At 42.2% G+C, this 18,166-nt stretch overlaps 1 long non-coding RNA gene across 1 annotated transcript in view; it reads left to right on the top strand.

The window, feature by feature from the left end:
* LOC144379892 (uncharacterized) overlaps positions 1-17,460 on the top strand; it is a 35,365-nt gene extending 17,905 nt beyond the window's left edge. Inside the window, exon 3 of the long non-coding RNA XR_013443383.1 lies at positions 16,943-17,460. This is a non-coding gene — a long non-coding RNA (uncharacterized LOC144379892). The remainder of the gene's footprint in view (positions 1-16,942) is intronic.
* The last annotated feature ends 706 nt before the right edge of the window (positions 17,461-18,166 follow it).

Raw genomic sequence — 18,166 nt, 5'->3', positions numbered from 1 at the left:
GATGTTGGATTGATTCTGACAAATATGTGCTGACAAATGGGTCTGACCACTCAGCTGGTTTGGTGACCATGGGCGAGCTTAGTTTCCCCATCTGTAAAATAGGAAATAATGATGCAGATTCATGAGAAAGCTTATGAAAAGTACAGATCAAGCTGGAGAAGATCAAGGAAAGGTCTGTTTCCTTGACTGAGAGGTGCCGACTCCATTTACAATGAACATCCCTGACTTTCTAGATGCCTCTGTGGCAGGGGGTTCCCATTTTGTAATGTAGGCAGGAAAGTCCCTTCTTATTATATGGGTTGCAGGGGTGTGGGAAGATTTCTTTTCTCACTACAATGGCAGTGAGGGTTAGGGGAGTTCCTTTTCACCCCTTTAATACTGATGGAAAGGAGGGGAAAGAAACAGTAGGGAAAGTCACTTCTGGGCAATGTTGTTCAGAGTTTGATGGGACCGGAGACAGACTCTGTTCTTGCCACCCATTTCGCGCTTCTGGAGGTGGGAGTGCTGGTCTGTTTCCAAGGCACATTTCATTGTAGTCTGACCCCCACCCCCCCTGCACCATTGTCCCAGAAGTCTTTTCAAATCAGTGATATCAACACTGGACTAGGTTCTTGCTCCTGTGCCTTTCCTTGTCTTATTAGCCATGGCTCTTAATTCCTCGTTGCAGGATATGCCAATCACACAGAAACCTTCCCATTTCTAGTGAAGGGAGATTTGAGAAACTCTGCTTCAGGCCTCTCACACAGCACACAAGAGAGTAATAACCCTCATCCTCTGGGGCTTGCTGCCTGGGAGGGCAGAATTGAGTGTGTGCGCACAACTGCGATGCAGGAGAAGCTCTGGGCCTTTGGGCTACGTTGGTACTTCCAAGAGGAGATGCAGAGTTGGCTGTTGGGTTTATTTATTTATTTATTTATTTATTTTTTAAAGATTTCATTTATTTATTTAACACAGAGAGAGAGCACACAAGCAGGCAGAGCATCAGGCAGAGGGAGAGGGAGAAGCAGACTCCCCGCTGAGCAGGGAGCCCAATGTGGGACTCGATCCCAGGAGCCTGGGATCATGACCTGAGCTGAAGACAGACGCTTAACTGACTGAGCCACCCAGGTGCCCCTGGCTGTTGGATTTAAAGTGTTCATGTTTAGGAGGTGACTGTAGGCAAGACATACAGATTTTGAAGCCACTGGCCTATGTTTAGTTGAATCCAGGAGAGCTGATGACATTGCCTAGGGAGAAACTAGAGAGCTGTAGTTCTCAATGTTGGCTGCAGAGAAGAAAGCTTTGGGAATCCTCCCTCCAGAGATTCTGATCTAAAGAACAGGTATAGAATGCAATCTGGGCAGCGGGTGCTTTAAAAGCTCCTTAGGTGATTGTAGTGTGCAGCCAGCTTTGAGAATCCCTGCTCTACCCTCGCCTTCTCTCCTCTTCTCTCCTCCTCTCGTATTACTTCAGTGCGCCAACCTGAGAGCTGTGCATTACAGTCGCCTGGGAGATTTTGAAAATCCAGATGCGCATGCTGTATCCCAGATCGATCAAAAAGGAATTTCTAGGGATGAAACTCAGGCATCAGTAAACTTAAAGACTGATGACTCCATTGGGCAGCCCATGCCAAGAAGAAGATACCAAGGAAGGGGCAGGCACATGTCGTATCAGGTAGATGCTGACTTAGCAAAGTTAACTGAGACATAGGCTCAGCACAGAAACCAGGAAGACTTACTTTATTAGGCATTTGCTATTAGTGGAGCCTTCAATACAATGTTAAGAAGAAGCAATGATAGTGATCTCATTCCTGATTTTAAAGAGGATGCTTCCAGCATTTCCTTTTTTTAAATTATTTTATTTTATGATGTTGTGTTAGTCACCATACAGTACATCATTAGTTTTTGATGTAGTGTTCCATGATTCATTGTTTGCGTATAACACCCAGTGCTCCATGCAGTATGTGCCCTCCTTAATACCCATCACCAGGCTAACCTATCCCCTCCACCCCTCTCCCCTCTAGAACCCTCAGTTTGTTTCCTGGAGTCCATAGTCTCTCATGGTTCATCTCCCCCTCCGATTTTCCCCCTTCATTTTTTCCTTCCTTCTCCTAATGTCCTCCATGCTATTCCTTGTGTTCCACAAATGAGTGAAACTATATGATAATTGACTTTCTCTGCTTGACTTATTTCACTTAGCATAATCTCCTCCAGTCCCATCCATGTTGATGCAAATGTTGGGTATTCATCCTTTCTGGTGGCTGAGTAATATTCCATTGTGTATATGGACCACATCTTCTTTATCCATTTGTCTGTTGAAGGGCGTCTTGGCTCTTTCCACAGTTTGGCTATTGCAGACATTGCAGCTATGAACATTGGGGTGCATATGGCCCTTCTTTTCACTACATCTGTGTCTTTGGGGTAAATACCCTGTAGTGCAATTGGTGGGTCATAGGGTAGTCTATTTTTAATTTTCTGAGGCATCTCCACACTGTTTTCCAAAGTGGCTGTACCAACTTGCATTCCCACCAACAGTGTAAGAGGGTTCCCCTTTCTCCACAACCTCTCCAACATTTGTTGTTTCTTGCCTTGTCAATTTTTGCCATTCTAACTGGTGTAAGGTGGTATCTCACTGTGGTTTTGATTTGAATTTCCCTGATGGCTAGTGATGATGAACATTTTTTCATGTGTCTGTTAGCCATTTGTATGTCTTCTTTTGAGAAGTGTCTGTTCATGTCTTCTGCCCATTTTTTGACTTGATTATTTGTTTTTTGGGTGTTGAGTTTGAGAAGTTCTTTATAGATCTTGGATACCAGCCCTTTGTCTGTAGTGTCATTTGCAAATATCTTCTCCCATTCTGTGGGTTGCCTCTTTGTTTTTTGTTGACTGTTTCCTTTGCTGTGCAGAAGGCTTTTTATCTTGATGAAGTCCCAAAAGTTCATTTTCCCTTTTGTTTCACTAGCCTTTGGAGATGAATCTTGAAAGAAGTTGCTGTGGGTGATGTCGAAGAGGTTACTGCCTATGTTCTCCTCTAGGATTTTGATGGATTCCTGTCTCACATTGAGGTCTTTCATTCATTTTGAGTTTATCTTTGTGTATGGTGTTAGAGAATGGTCGAGTTTCATTCTTCTGTATATAGCTGTCCAATTTTCCCAGCACCATTTATTGAAGAGACTGTCTTCTTTCCATTGTATATTTTTTCCTGCTTTGTCAAAGATTATTTGACCATAGAGTTGAGGGTCCATATCTGGGCTCTCTATTCTGTTCCATTGGTCTATACGTCCTGTTTTTGTGCCAGTACCATGCTTTCTCGGTGATCACTGTTTTGTAATATAGCTTGAAATCAGGCAACATGATGCCCCCAGCTTTGTTTTTCTTTTTCAACATTTCCTTAGCGATTTGGGGTCTTTTCTGATTCCATACAAATTTTAGGATTGTTTGTTCCAGCACTTTGAAAAATGTCATTGGAATTTTGATTGGGATACTTCCAGCATTTCCTGATCATAAATATCATGCTTTTAGTCTTTTCTCCTTTTACTATGAGTTTGTATGATGATGAATTTTTATCAGATGCCTTTCTTGCATCTATTGAATTGGTCTAATGGTTTTCTTTTTTTTTTTTTTAATCTGTTAATGTGCAGAATTACATTGTAGATTTTCAAATATTGAACTATTCCTGCATTCCTGGGTTAAAAGTAACTTGATCATGGTGTATTGTTTTTTATCCACACTGTTCCATTTGACCATGTTAGTATTTTGTTTAAGGTTTTGCATCTTTATTCATGAAGTAGAAACCTGAAAGTTACCCTTTTCCTAATGTCTGCATGGTTTTAGTATCAGGACTATTCTGGTGGTGTGAAATGACTTGGGGCATATTTCCTCTTTTTCTATTTCCTGGAAGATATTGTATGAAACAGATGATTTCTTCTTTGAAAGTTTGGGAGTATTTTTGTCTAAAACCATCTGAGCCTAGTGTTTTCCCCGTGGGAATATTTTAAAATATTGCTTTAATTTCTTTAAGAGTTATAACACTATTCAGGCTTTGCATTTTTGCTTAAAACAATCTCAGACCGTTGTATTTTTCTAGTTCCCAAACTCTCTTCTTCCTGCATCTATTTCAGATGCCTATTCAGCCAAATTTCCTGCTGTCTCCATTTCCCAATTAACATTGACTCTGAATACCCTGAACAAGGTGGCTCTTGCTTCCTCTGAAGCTGCTTTGACAAGGTTGCAAATGGATCTCCATGATGCCAACTCAAAAGGATTCTTTTTAGTTCTTTTTATCTTTTGACCTTTATGCTTTATTTTGAGAGAGTTTACCAGCTGGTCCTTCCTGAAACTTTCTACTCCTTGGCTTCTGTGACAAAATTCTTTTCTAATCTTCTATCTTTCTGATTATAAACTAAAAACTCATTCATAAGCTACTTCCTTTTTCTCTCCTACCTTTTGAATATGTTTTCAGGTTTTCATTCTTTGTCCACTGTTCTTTTTATTCCCTACAATCTCCTCCTCCTCTTACGATTTGAACACCACCCAGGGGTAGATTCAGGTTTTGTGGGGTCTGAAGCTTATATATTTTGGGGGTTTCTCTTTAAGAAATAGAATATAAAATTGGGTACAGGGCCTCACCTTGTACCCAGGGAAATAAGGGGCTTAAAACTCAAAAGCTTTATTAAAACTACAGTAAATTTGTCTCTGTCTATATCTGTAGATAGATGACTCCCAAGTTGCTGTATCTTCTTTGACCTTATTCCTAAACTTAAGACTTGTAAGTTGAAATACTTACTGGACTTACCTGTTCCACAGTGGAACTTAAGGTGGAGGTTTTAGAACATGGCCCCAAGTTATTTGACATGCCTCCCATTGAGAGGTGGGGTTTATGTCCCTATCTTTGAGTCTGGGCTTGGTATCTGCTTGACCCGCAGAATACAGAGGAAGCAGCATGGGGCCAAGTTCTGGGTCCAGGCCTTAAGAAGCTGACAGCTTCCATTTCTCAGGTTTTGGAATGTTTGCTTTTGGAATCCAGATACCCTGTTGTGAAAAGGTCAAGCAGCCATGAGAGCCCACGGGGGTTCCAGGAGGCAGCTAGCACCAACTTGCTAGCCATGTGACTGAGCCATCTTGGAAGTGGGTCCTCCAGCAACCAATCAAGTGGGCTGATCTGACAGCACTTGGGCTACATACTCGATTTCCTCACTGAGCTCTGCCCCAACTGCAGAACGGTGAGACAAGAAAATGAGTATGATTTCAAACTCTTGAGTTTTGGGGTGGTTTGTTACACAGCAAGAGATAGCTAGAACACACAGACACCTGAATTTACTCCTTCCTCTGTAAGTCCAATCATATTAATGTTGGTACCAGTGACACTGTCACCCATGCATTATATGAACATTCATTCTAAAGTTTTCCTCTCCCTTCTTCCCTCATATCCAATTCATCATTAAGTTATGTAGTTTCAGATTTTACCTCATAGGTGTTTCTTTCATCTACTTCCTTTTCTCTATCACTTTGTAATGCCCTCTGTATCTCTGGATATTTTTCAGGAGACTCCTAATATATTTTCCAGTATCCATTTTTGTCCTGCCCAAGATCCATTCCCTGCACTGCCACAAAAATGCTAACAAAATAAATTCTAAACATTACTTCTCTGCTTAAATCCTTTTGATACAATAAACGGAATAATTAAAGATGGGATATAATTATCACATTTCTCAACTAAAGAAAGATGTGAGTTGCTTTGGATTTCCAATTTGCCAGTGGTAAAAAATAAAAAAAAAAAAAACCCAGTAGACCAGTCAATGTCTGTGGGACTTGAAGGGGTACAGTTGTTAGTCAAAATTTCAATACCCAGCCAAGTCATCATTTGTAAGTCAGAAATAGAAATGCAGGAAAGAAGAATATTACCCACGTATACTTTCTAGAAATAAAATGATCCTTAGTATTATTTATAGTATTGTGTTCTATTTACAATGACATTTTTCATGCCCAGTGATGTCATGAGATTGGATAACATTGCAGTAGCCACTATGCTATTGCAATGTAAATATAGTAGTGTTAACTAATACTTTTCAAAGAGCTAATAGCTCAGCAACATTATAAGGCTAGTCTCGGGGACTAGCTGCTGTTTTGAAATCTTGTTTTAACGAGAAAATTCGTTTCCAGCTTCTATGCATCTAACTTAGCAAACAATTTTTGGAGCATAATGTGGAAGTATCTGAAATGATTTGTCTTTGTGTCACACAAACGATAGCTTGAGTTTGAACATCTTATAGCCAAGATTCATACCCTTGATATTTAAAAGATGCACATATTTATGAGAATCCTGAACAATGTTTTTCTGAAAGACATTCCTTTTATTTCTTGCTGTTTCTTCAGTTCAGTAAAATGTTTGGAGATCAGATTCTGAGGCTGTTTCAAAGTGTGACACCCAAGAATTGGCTTCAGTTTGACAGGAATTGGCATTTCTTTTTGTTTTCAAGTTGCCTTGGGTCTGAATTATTATAGAAAATTACTCTCCTAAATCAACAGGAGGCAGGTATGAAGGTTTAGAAAATGATAATATCAATATTTTAGCATTTGACAAAGAATTTAACATTTGGAGTGCGGAGTAACAGGTATGCATGGTACCAGTGACTTTTCCTGAATCACATTTTAATTACAGGACTATTTGAAATACAGGAGGATTTTTCCAGAGTAGTGTGCAAGTAATTACAGTGCTGAAGCAGTTTTTTGGGGGGAGGGATATTTTAGCTATTTGTTTTCTTTTTTTCACATGTTACCACAGAAGTGGTTATGTTGGAGCATTGGTGTATGTTCGTAGAAGACAAATTCTAACCCAAATTCCACATGCAAAATGGTTACTTTGATCCAGAAATAATTGTAACAGGTAATCCAGTAGTAAGTTTAACAGGCAGGAACAAATGAAGATAGGTACTCTTACCCCCTATGGTAAGGAGGGTTGTATGTAAGTGAGTCTTAGCTTGGACTTCCTTCTTATCTTTATTTTCTCTTTTAAAATTCTTTCTCTTCAAAATCTGGGAGAAAGAGGAAAAAAGATAACTAGTTGATTCTTGCTGTACATCTTTTTAAAAAGCATGGGGAGTCATGAAAGATATTGCATGTTTTTCTAAGGACTCAAGTTACTAGAAAACTTGAGAAAGTTTGGTTTTTGGAGCACTTAGCGTTTGTTTTCCATTGAACTGATGTGAAAGAGAGAACGGTTAAAAGAACTGTGTCAAGTATCAAATGATCCTATTGTTAAGGTGTTGAGTTGAAGTGGCTGGAAAGACTGGGGACTCAGCAGGCCCAGCTCCTGAGTTAGGCATTGGTCCCATTTTTTTCGCCTTTTTGGTTCCCGAGTCTTAGAAAAAAAATAATGTGGACAGGGAAGAGCCAGGCAGGATGGATCATGTAAATAAAGGAAGATCTCATCCTACAACTTAATTTGGTTTCAACATAACCTCAGTGAAACCACGGAAGACTCATGTAACTTGAGATTTCTCTTGCCCTGGGGCCTGTTGGTCCCTCTTTCTCTGAAACCTGGAGAAAATCCTGAAGTTCTAACATTATTTTGGTAAGTCCCCACAGTCATCTCTTTACTGTGTTATGACTGAATACAACATGAATGTTGGAGAGTGTTCTGGGTTTGTCAGCTGTGGCTCATCTTCTGTTTTCCCATCTTGTCATTAATCATCTTCTTTATTACCTAATTGACTCTTTCTAGGTCTTCTACCACCTAGTCACACACAGAGTGTCTTATCGTTGGGTTGCTTGAAGACTGTGAAGCTTACAAAGTAGTTCCCTTACTCCCTTTAACCTCACCTTATTACATAAGCAAATAGTTTGCTTAATTGTTTGCTAATACAGTCTAGGGTTATCTATGAGTGGAACTGTCCTGCCAAATTTTAAGGTTAATATGATATCACCATCTTGGAACTTTGGCCAAAATCCTAGTCAATGACCTTGTGCTGATTTATTTCTGCTAACATTGAGCTTCCTGGGTCCAGAAGGTTTAAGTAACTCATTAGGGAGTCGCAAAAGCCTTCCTGACCATGAGGCATTCCTTAAAACTATTAAATGGATCAAGTAAAATTGATTAGATAAAATTCCTGTGGTTGAACTTTTATTGATACACAGTTCATAATTTTTTTTTTTTTGAACACCACAGTTCATAATTATCCAGAGAATTGCTAAGTAGATTTGTGTTTCACTGTGCTATACTTTAAAAAAGAGTCTTACCTAAGTCAACTGTGGCTTGAGCTCTCTTCCCAGCAGCACAGTAAGTGGGGCTCTGCTTGGCTGAGGATGTACGGTGTAATTGTTGGCAGGGAATTGTAGGGTTTGGGTATTCAGTTATCAGGGTGAGAGGAAACCTGTACTTTCTCTATGCCATTCTATGATCCATTACATTTATTAAGCTTGTGGAAAAAGGTGACATTCTTTTTCACTGGGCTAGCAGTTTCCAAGAGTGTCCTTGATCTAGGTAGGGTGAAGGAGATAATTGCTGTTGCTCTCACATATGGGGCACATACTCTGTGCCTTAGTATTATGGGATATATAAACATTATTTCTAAAACTTACACCAAAGTAGGTAAATAGCTCCATTGGACAGATCAAGAAGATAATCCCTGGAAAAGGGTAAGGGAGGGGCAGAATCCTGAATGTGCAAAGTCATTTCCTGAAATGACTAAGAAAGTATTATATTTTTTTAAGATTTTATTTATTTGAGAGAGAGGGAGAGAACGAGCCAGTGAGCACGAGCAGAGGAGGAGCAGAGGGAGAGGAAGAAGCAGGCTCCCCACTGAGCAGGGAGCCTGATGTGGGACTTGATCCCAGGACCCTGAGATCATGACCTGAGCCAAAGGCAGACGCTTAACCGACTGAGCCACCCAGGTGCCCTGGCTTTGAAAGTATTTACTAAATTAACTGGAAGTGATGAGCCAAAAATGACTAGATCACATTTCCTATATCAAAAAGTATGGAGCTTGACAAACAAGGATGAGCTTTAGTGGGAAAAAAAAGTCTTTATTTTTTGCATAGCAGTGGTTAAGATGTGTGAAATTAGTATCTAGTACATATATGTACCTTTATGTATCTTCACCTTGTCTAGATGGTAAGCTCATTAAATACTCACCGAGTATCTACCATGTACATCACATTGTGTTAGAGTAGGACCTTCCATGAATTGTTCATGATCAAATAATTCTGAGGGTCCTTCTCTTTCCACCTCTGTCTGGGAACTTGCATTCAAGCTTTAAGAAGCAACTATTTGGGGCGCCTGGGTGGCTCAGTAAGTTAAGTGTCTGCCTTCGCTCAGGTCATGATTTCAGGGTCCTGGGATCAAGCCCCGCCTTGCTCCCTGCTCAGCAGGGAGCCTGCTTCTCCCTTGCCCTCTGCCCCTCCCCCCTTCCTCCCCACTCATGTGCGCGCGCTCTCTCTCTCTCAAATAAATAAAGAAAATCTTAAAAAGAAAAAGAAGCAGCTCTTCATCTCCTCTATGAAGCCTTCCCTGAATGCAACAATCAGACATTAACGAGCCCCTGCTGTAAATTTCTGTGTGTAGTACATCTGCTCCAGAGTTATCCCACCGACCGTGTTTATGTGTTAATCTGCTTGTCCTTTCCTGTTGGATGGTGAGACTGACTTCCATGCTTCCCTCCTGCCCAACCCCACTGCTACCCCAGACCCCACACACTCACTCCCCAGTGGTTGTGTGAGTTTGGCTTTTAGCTGCAGTTCAATAAACCTTGCTCAATATATGAGTTAGTATATACCAGTGAAGCAGAAAGTGATTTTCCTTCAAGGTCACTCACACCCCTAAGAGGAATGACTAACTGAACATACGCTACTACACACTTTACATGTGTTATCTAATTTAATCTCACTGCAACCCTACCAGGTTGGCATTCTTTCATTGGCTCCTTCATTTATAAGACTGTGCTGTGAAGAGATAGTAAGTAGCAGGCCCAACAGCATTGAATTAGTAAGTAGTGAAACAGGAAATGAAACCTCGCCTATCCGACTCTGAAGCTACGCTTAGTCCACAAAGTTAGGCGGAGTCCCGTAAAAAAGAATGACCTACATCTTAAAATGTCATTATTGATTTGCTTCTCTCTTTTTTTTTCTTAAACAACATACAATAGAGTATTGTACAAACACTGACTTTCCCAGCTCTGGCTACGTGCCACCTTTTAGCATTGAGTTGGAGAGAAAAATCTCTCAATATCCTTCCAGTGTCATAATCAATACACTCAGCTTCCACCAAGCTTTTGGCGTGCTAAAGAGGAGAGCATACCCAGGGTCTGAGATGTCCTTAGAACTCGAGACTCTAGGCTCAAGAGAGTCCAGGAAAACGCCCAGTGTCTGGTGGATGTGACAGGCCGATCTGAGTGTATTTATTCAGATCAACTTTTCCTGAAAGATCTGAGGAAATTTCGCAGTCTCTCAGTAGAAAGGGATATATGACCTGGAAGATGAACATGGACTACCTGTGGGGAAGAATTCCTTCAGATGGAGGATATTAACTGAGGGAACTGGTGAGCTTCTCTTTGGATAAAAAGTTCCTCCAGGCCAGGGATGATGGGTCTCCTCATAATACCTGACTCAAAGGACGTGGTGCTCACCAGACCTGCTCAACAAAACCTAAGTTTTTGTTGATAAAGAGCCATCCATCATCATTTAGATAGGCTGGAGACCTATCTCTAGAGGATATATTGTCATAAAAAAATAGACTCCTCCAGATTTGAAAATAGGTTCAGATTATGCTCAGCAAGGTTGAAGGAGAGGAGAAGCTATGGGAATCAGAATGTCTGCATAAAAGTCTAGAATCTAGACAGCATGTTTTAAAGAGACTCTAGCAGCATGGGGGAGAGAGCAGCATGGCTCTATTAATAGTTCGGGACATAGCAGGGCATACATTCTGCAGAAGAGCTCCATATGGGGAGAGGGGAAGACATCTTCTCTTACCACACCTTCCCCAGCAGCCATGCAGATAGCCTCATCGGGAAGAGCTGCCAACAGCACACTGCGAAATGACAAAAGGCCCACAGCACACCGCACTGCTAGATTGTGTTCATCGTGCTCTGCACGGGGAGCAGGAAAAGCCCACTTAGAATGTAATCACATCCACGTGTTGTTCTGTGTGTGTGAAGTTCAGCCTTCTGCCTGAGACTCTACCGCTCAAATCCAGGGAACAGGGCATAGATCTGAAGGCAGAAAAGGACATGTAAGGAAAACCACAGTTTCTCATAAGCCGGCCATCAAAGGTCATTTTCCTGATCAAACCTATTAATCTATGAGTGCAACTGATTTTTTTGAAATGGGGAAAATGCTTTAGTATCTTGGAAGCAGCAAGACAAGGATCAATTTTTACCTGAATCTAAGATCATTGCAGATGATAACCAGGCAGATGATCATTGCAGACATAATTTGAAGAGAAAGACAAGACATTTTAAGAAACACTGATATTCCCACCCTAAAGAGATAACTACTCTTAACATTTTGGTGAGCATACCTGTGGTCCCATGAAAATGAGACCATGTTGTGAATATTGTTTTATAATTTTTTTCACTTATAAATATATTGGGAGCAATTCTCTGTGACAATGTTTTTTAATTATTTAAAATAAAATTACAGAAGAAAAGTGTACCTGTCATGTCAAAACATATTTTAACACCATTTTTAACATCTACAGTATTCCACGGATGTCATAATTTAATTAGTGTTTTGTTTTTAGAAATACAACATTTCCCCACATTTCCCTTTATTATTATAAACAGTGCAAAAGAATATCAATGGACATATATCTTTGCACTAATTTATTTATTTATTTTACTAAAACTGGAAATACTGGTTTAAAAGAGATGAGCTTTCTAAAGCCTTGCCTCACTGTTTTCCAGAATGGCTTATGCACTGTTTCTACTCCTACCTGCAGTGTGGGAACGTGTATGAAGGAAGAGGTGGTGTATCATTTAAACATTGCGAAGGGCTTTCTTTCTCTAGAAATTATGTGCATTTCTTCAAGCATGTATTGCCTGAATAAGTCCTTTGATTTTGTTTTTTTTCTATCGGGATATTCGCCTTTTTGTTTTAATTTACAAAATCTCTTAATGTAGTAATTAATACATCTTTTATCTGACATCTGGGAAGGCATTCTTATTTTGTCATCTGCCCTTGAAGCGTGTGTGTGTGTGTGTGTGTGTGTGTGTGTGTGTTTGCAGTCAATCCTCATTATTTGTCCTTTCTGTGCTTGCAAATTTGCCTACTCACTAAAAATTACTTGTAACCCCGAATCAATATTTGTGTTGTTTTGTGATCATTTGCGGACATGGGCAGAGCAGTGAAAAATTTGAATTGCATGACACGAACGTCCCGGCCAAGGTCCAACAATGCAACCCTTCACCTTCTCGGCTCACCTCTCGTACTGTAAACAAGTGTCCTTTCACAGCCTATGTGGTGCCACATTTTTCACATTTTTGTGCTTGTTTTGTTGGAGATTTCCCTGCTTAAAATGGCCCTCAGGGCAGTACTGGAGTGCTGTCTAGTTCCTACTGCAAGAAGGCTGTGAGGTGCCTCACCGAGAAAACGCATGAGCTTCATTCAGGCATGAGTTACAGCAGCTGTTGGCTGGGATTTCAATGTTAGCGAATCAACAATGCATATGAAATGAGGCATCTTTAAACAGAAACACACATCAAATAAGGTTACGTATTGATTGGTTTACAAAAATGTTGGGATCCAAGGCTTGCAAGAACCCCGTGCTGTATTTCCCCCAGGAGTAATGTCTCAGTCTTTGCTAATTCAGGGTTCATGATGACTTTATAGACCATACCTACAGCAAAGAACGAGAATTGAATATATCTATATGTCTTGTTATTACTATATACATGTCATATATACTTACATATATTCTTTACATGTAGACATTTTGTTTGGTCAAATACTTCAGTTTGTTCTTTATGGATTGGGCCTTGGTGTTGTCTTCGGATTGGGAGAATGTTTATTTTCTGTCCTTCCTATTTTCCGTGTGGGGGGATCTCTGCTGGAGTAACACCTGGCTTCTCTCTGGAGGGATCCTTACCGGAGTGGTGAATTTGGGAGAAGAGATGGCCCCTTCTCCGTGAATCTGCCCCCTTCCGCAAACAGCACTCATCCTCTGGTCCTTGTTTTAGAAGCCCCAGCCGTGCCAGGTGAAGGCCCACAGGTAGTTAGCACTGCCTATAACTGAGAAAGTCCACTCCTGGGATACGGGATTAGCAGGCCCGTTGTCATGGCCGACATAAGCCGTGTTCTCCGCTCTCTGCTTAATCTGTGAAAATGTTCAACATCTCCCCGACTCCTGGATCTATATCTCAACTGGTTACAAACTTAAGGCAGGAAAAGAAGGGGTGTTTTTATAATAGCCTCCTTCACTTAAAAAAGGTCAGGAAGACGGTGGCTTCTGTTTTGGGTGCCCCCTCTCTCTTGCATCACTTGCCCCGGGGCGGGGGGGGAGGGGAAGGCAGATGCCAGGCTGTGAGGCAGGCCTGTGGACAGGAGCCAGTGGTGACAGTGTCCTCACAGCTGGGCCAGCAGCCCTTGCTGACAGCCTGACCGCAACCTGAGGAGAGACTTGGAACCAGAGCTAATCCGACCCACACAAGCAGAGAGATAACATTTGTTGTTTCAAGCTGCTAGGTTTCAAGGTAATTCATTACTCAGCATTAGATAACTACCACTCACCATTAAGCCGTGGACTGAAGTAGAGATACTTTACAAAAATGTTTTCCTAGGGTTGGGAGTAAGGTGATGGGGACAGAGAAAAGGGAATTTTTTCAATGTCGTTCAGAAACATAGCACAATTTCCAGCTCAATGTACAATGTACAGCTCACCACTTCTTTCGTGGTGAAGGGGCATATCCGTAGGTAGAGGGCACTGGTCCTCACCAACACTGTGAAAGCGAAGGTTGCTGCGGTCAGCTTTCCCTCTATCCAGGTAAAGCCCCCATGGCCTGCTGAGTATCATCATCTCCGACGTCCTAAAGAGGCTGTCCACAGCCAAGGCCTCTTCCATTCAGCTGCTGGTGGAGACCACTTCCAGCCGGGGAGGGGGTGCCTCCTAGCAAGAGTGTCTCCAGATACCTGTTTTTTCTAATCCATTAGTGACCATAATGTAGAGATCTTCTAGCAATTACACATTGGGGTTGAGTGGGAGGGTGTATCTGAAGGTCAGTTCACTACTCACATCTCACAGGGATGATGGTGTTCAGTAACGTTGAAACCCACAAGTGTGTGAACCTTTACTCTCTAGGATTCTCTTCCCCTGTCCCCCCAAAAAGATCCCTTTTCCCTTTTTTTATTTTTTTATTTTATTTTATTTTTTAAAGATTTTTTAAATTTTTATTTATTTGACAGAGAGAGACACAGCGAGAGAGGGAACACAAGCAGGGGGAGAGGGAGAGGGAGAAGCAGGCTTCCCGCCGAGCAGGGAACCCGATGCGGCGCTCCATCCCGGGACCCTGGGATCATGACCTGAGCTGAAGGCAGATGCTTAACGACTGAGCCACCCAGGCGCCCCCCCTTTTCCCTTTAAAAGTGATATATTCACACAAGGTTTCTTGTAGTTCTTCTTTGGCTTATTTTTTTTTTACTCTTAACTTTTTGTTTTAGAGGAGCTGATGTTGCTGTTGAATTTCTCTGTTTCTAAAAAAGGCACCATTACCCAGGGAAAAGGGAGCCCCTTGTTAACCCCTGATATATGTGGGAGTGGGAGGGGAAGTTCTTCTCTTGTTCCTACCAGCCTTATTTTCTGGGGGCTGAGCCCAGCTCTTATTTACCGTGGCTTATTATCAGACAGAATTTTTAATCTAGATTATTTTTTAAATTTATTATTTATTTATTTTTAAAGATTATATTTATTTTTTGACAGAGAGAGAGAGACAGCGAGAGAGGGAACACAAGCAGGGGGAGTTGGAGAGGGAGAAGCAGGCTTCCGCGGAGCAGGGAGCCCAATGTGGGGCTTGATCCCAGGACCCTAGGACAATAACCTGAGCCGAAGACAGATGCTGAACAACTGAGCCACCTAGGCACTTCTCTTCATTTATTTTTTAAGATTTTATTTATTTGTTTGAGAGAGAGAAAGAGAAAAAACGTGAGTGGGGGGCGGGCAGAGGGAGAAGCAGACTCCCCATTGTGCAGGGAGCCTGATGTGGGACTCGATCTTGGGACTCCAGGATCATGACCTGAGCTGAAGGCACTTAACTGACTGAGCCACCCAGGTGCCCCATTAATCTAGCTTCTTGAAGTGTTTGACACTCAGCATATTTTGACGTGGTCATTGTCTCTTATTTCCATGGACTGTGTCCTTTTGAGTCACGTTCTACCTCTCTGATCTACCCTTTAGATCTTTGTTGTTTCACTCAGATTTGAGCCAAAGTGTAGTGACTGTTCAATCTCCGTCTCAGTTGACTAAAGTCCTGTTGACTTCACATTGATTTTTTCCACCCTCAATGCCATCACCCATCACCTCCTGTGTGCTGGGGGGCAGCAGCTGTTATACTCTCGCCTTGTAGGAAATAAACATGATGGATAGACCCAGTTTCACTCAGGTACAGCAACAGCTTTGTAGATACCATCTATCTCTCAGTACGGAGACCCAGCGGTTGGGTGTGTGGACAGGTGCCCCTCTCTAGCATGCTAGGCTGCCATGGTGGGTATCAACACTCCAGAGAAGGGGCTGGAAGGCAGAAAGGCAGTACATTAAGGAAGAACAAGCTGAGGCTATTACTCTCAATTCATCTGCTATTACCAATATTGATCCAAAGACCTAGCCTGTGGCACGTGCTAACAATAACACCAGGCATTGGTATGCTTTCTCTGCCAATCGAGCTGCACGGGCAGCCCATCAGATTGCTGACTAGAAGTGTCCTGAAAATACCACCGTCAGAGCCATGGGTGGCAACACCAGATTTAGGATGGGTTCGTGTGGCTTACCCCAGATTATGGACATTTGAGCACTCATGCATCCCTCTGTTGAGAACAGAAAAATTACTCTAAACAGAACCACCCCAACTACACCAGGAGTATGGGAGAGATATCACTGGAGCTGTGTGGTCATTCTGTCGTATTAAAGGATAGTGGCCAGTTGGCATTGACTGGTTGGGTTGCCCAGGTGTTTATTGGGTAGTCCTGAAGGGAACCCAGTGATTGCGTGGCACAGATCTTTGGCCGTGGCTTCTACCTGGGTGGTTGGGCCACTGAACCCTGGGTTTTCCCTGGGCACGGGGGGAAGAATCTGCCATCTTCCCTCCCCTCAAGTCCAGTTGGGTACATTCTATTTTTACTGGTATAATCATTTGGCCTCTGTCTTTGTTCCCTCCATCAGCCTGGAGGACATTATAGCACACATAGCAGCCTTACTAAATTCACCCAGCAAGCCTTAAATGATGGACAAAGCCCGTCTTTCCTGAACACTGAAATGTCTCTAATGAGAAAAGCTGTCCTCCAAAATAGAATGGCCTTGGACATCATTACTGCCTCACAAGTGGCCATCTGTCCCATTCTCCAAGCAGAATGCTGTGTGTTCATACCTGATGAGTCTGCTAATGTATCATCTTTATTAAATCTGGAGACACAGGTGAACACCCTGAGTGATCCGACCCCCCCAGCCTAGTAGACTTAATAAATCAGTGGTTTCGGGCGCCTGGGTGGCTCAGTTGGTTAAGCGACTGCCTTCGGCTCAGGTCATGATCCTGGAGTCCCTGGATCGAGTCCCGCATCGGGCTCCCTGCTCGGCAGGGAGTCTGCTTCTCCCTCTGACCCTCCCCCCTCTCATGTACTCGCTCTCTCTCATTCTCTCTCTCTCAAATAAATAAATAAAATATTTAAAAAAAAAAAAAAATCAGTGGTTTGGATCATGGGCTTTTGGTGGAAAAAAAAAAATCACTTGCTTGGGGAATCATTATCTTCACCTCTGTTTTCTCTTGTAGGTGCATACATTGTTGCTGTGCTATGCCTCCAGGGCAGCCTGGGAACCAGCAAAGATGCTCCTCTATGCTAGAGTAACCCTTTGCTGACCGCTTAGGGAACATTGCAGAAGAGAGGGATGTGTGAGCTTGTAAGAGTTGGCCATGAGGGGTGGTGTTGGAGGAGGTCAAGGAGAGGATGTGACCTCTTGTTGACCCAAGAGCTGGACCCAGGCGATCCGAGGCTCCTCATCCTGCCCCTGTCCTTGAAATGTATGTTCCGCCCACCATTCCCACGGCAAGAGCCGCTTTAGGGACATAGCCTTAAGAGAGTAATATGTTATTGAGACCATCTGTACTATATACATGGCTGAACCCTGTTAAGTCCTCTATATAAACTCAAGATTTTGGCAAGTGGATGAGGAAATCTATTCCTCTTGCAGCCATCCAAGACAAGCTTCACATGTAAGTTCCCCGGCTTATTAAATCTGCTACCTACAAAAAGAAAAAAATCAGAGGGGGAAATAAAATTCAATCAAAATTAGAACCAGATTAACAGTCTATTTTTCCTCCCTTACTTGGTGTGTAACCTGCCATGTTAACCTTTAAGACTGAGTTTCGTCATCATAAAATGGTGATGATAATAACAATAAATATGAACAAATGTTTGCAGGGTACCTAGCAAAGTGCTTGGAGATGATAGAAGCCTGATTAATGTTGTTGAAATGTGCACTTTATTCTGTTTCCTTCTTTTCTACCTTGGGGTGAGATAGGAGGTATAATCTTTTGGCATGTTCATAGAATAAACATCAAAGTACTTTCCATGCATCATTTGGTAAATTATTCTGTCTTATTCCATTCTGTAAACCACTGATAGGAGCAAGGAACCATAGCCTCTGTTAGGGGCCATGACTCTTCCAAGGATCTTAATAGAAATAGTTGATCCCTGATCAGCTGCTCACAGAAGGTGTGTGATCTCACGTCAACTCTTGCAATTCTCAGTGCCTGTGCTCAAGGCTGTCCTTTGGACTAGGTCATCCTTCGCTCACACCCCCCACCTTTCTCTATGCCAGCATGGTACCTGGGAAACAGTTTTTGAGACCCTGTTTCAGTAACATCTTCGTGTAGCCATTCATGCTGTCCTTCCTCGGGTGGATGGATCACTTCCTCCTCTGGGCCCACTTTGCACCCCATTAATGTGCTTCACATAGAACCTGCTATTCTCTAAGCCCCTTACTTGTTCTTGTA

This window comes from Halichoerus grypus, chromosome 1 (genome assembly GCF_964656455.1).
Source record: "Halichoerus grypus chromosome 1, mHalGry1.hap1.1, whole genome shotgun sequence".
NCBI classification, from domain to species: Eukaryota; Metazoa; Chordata; class Mammalia; order Carnivora; family Phocidae; genus Halichoerus; species Halichoerus grypus.
This window is presented reverse-complemented; position numbering and strand designations above follow the sequence as displayed.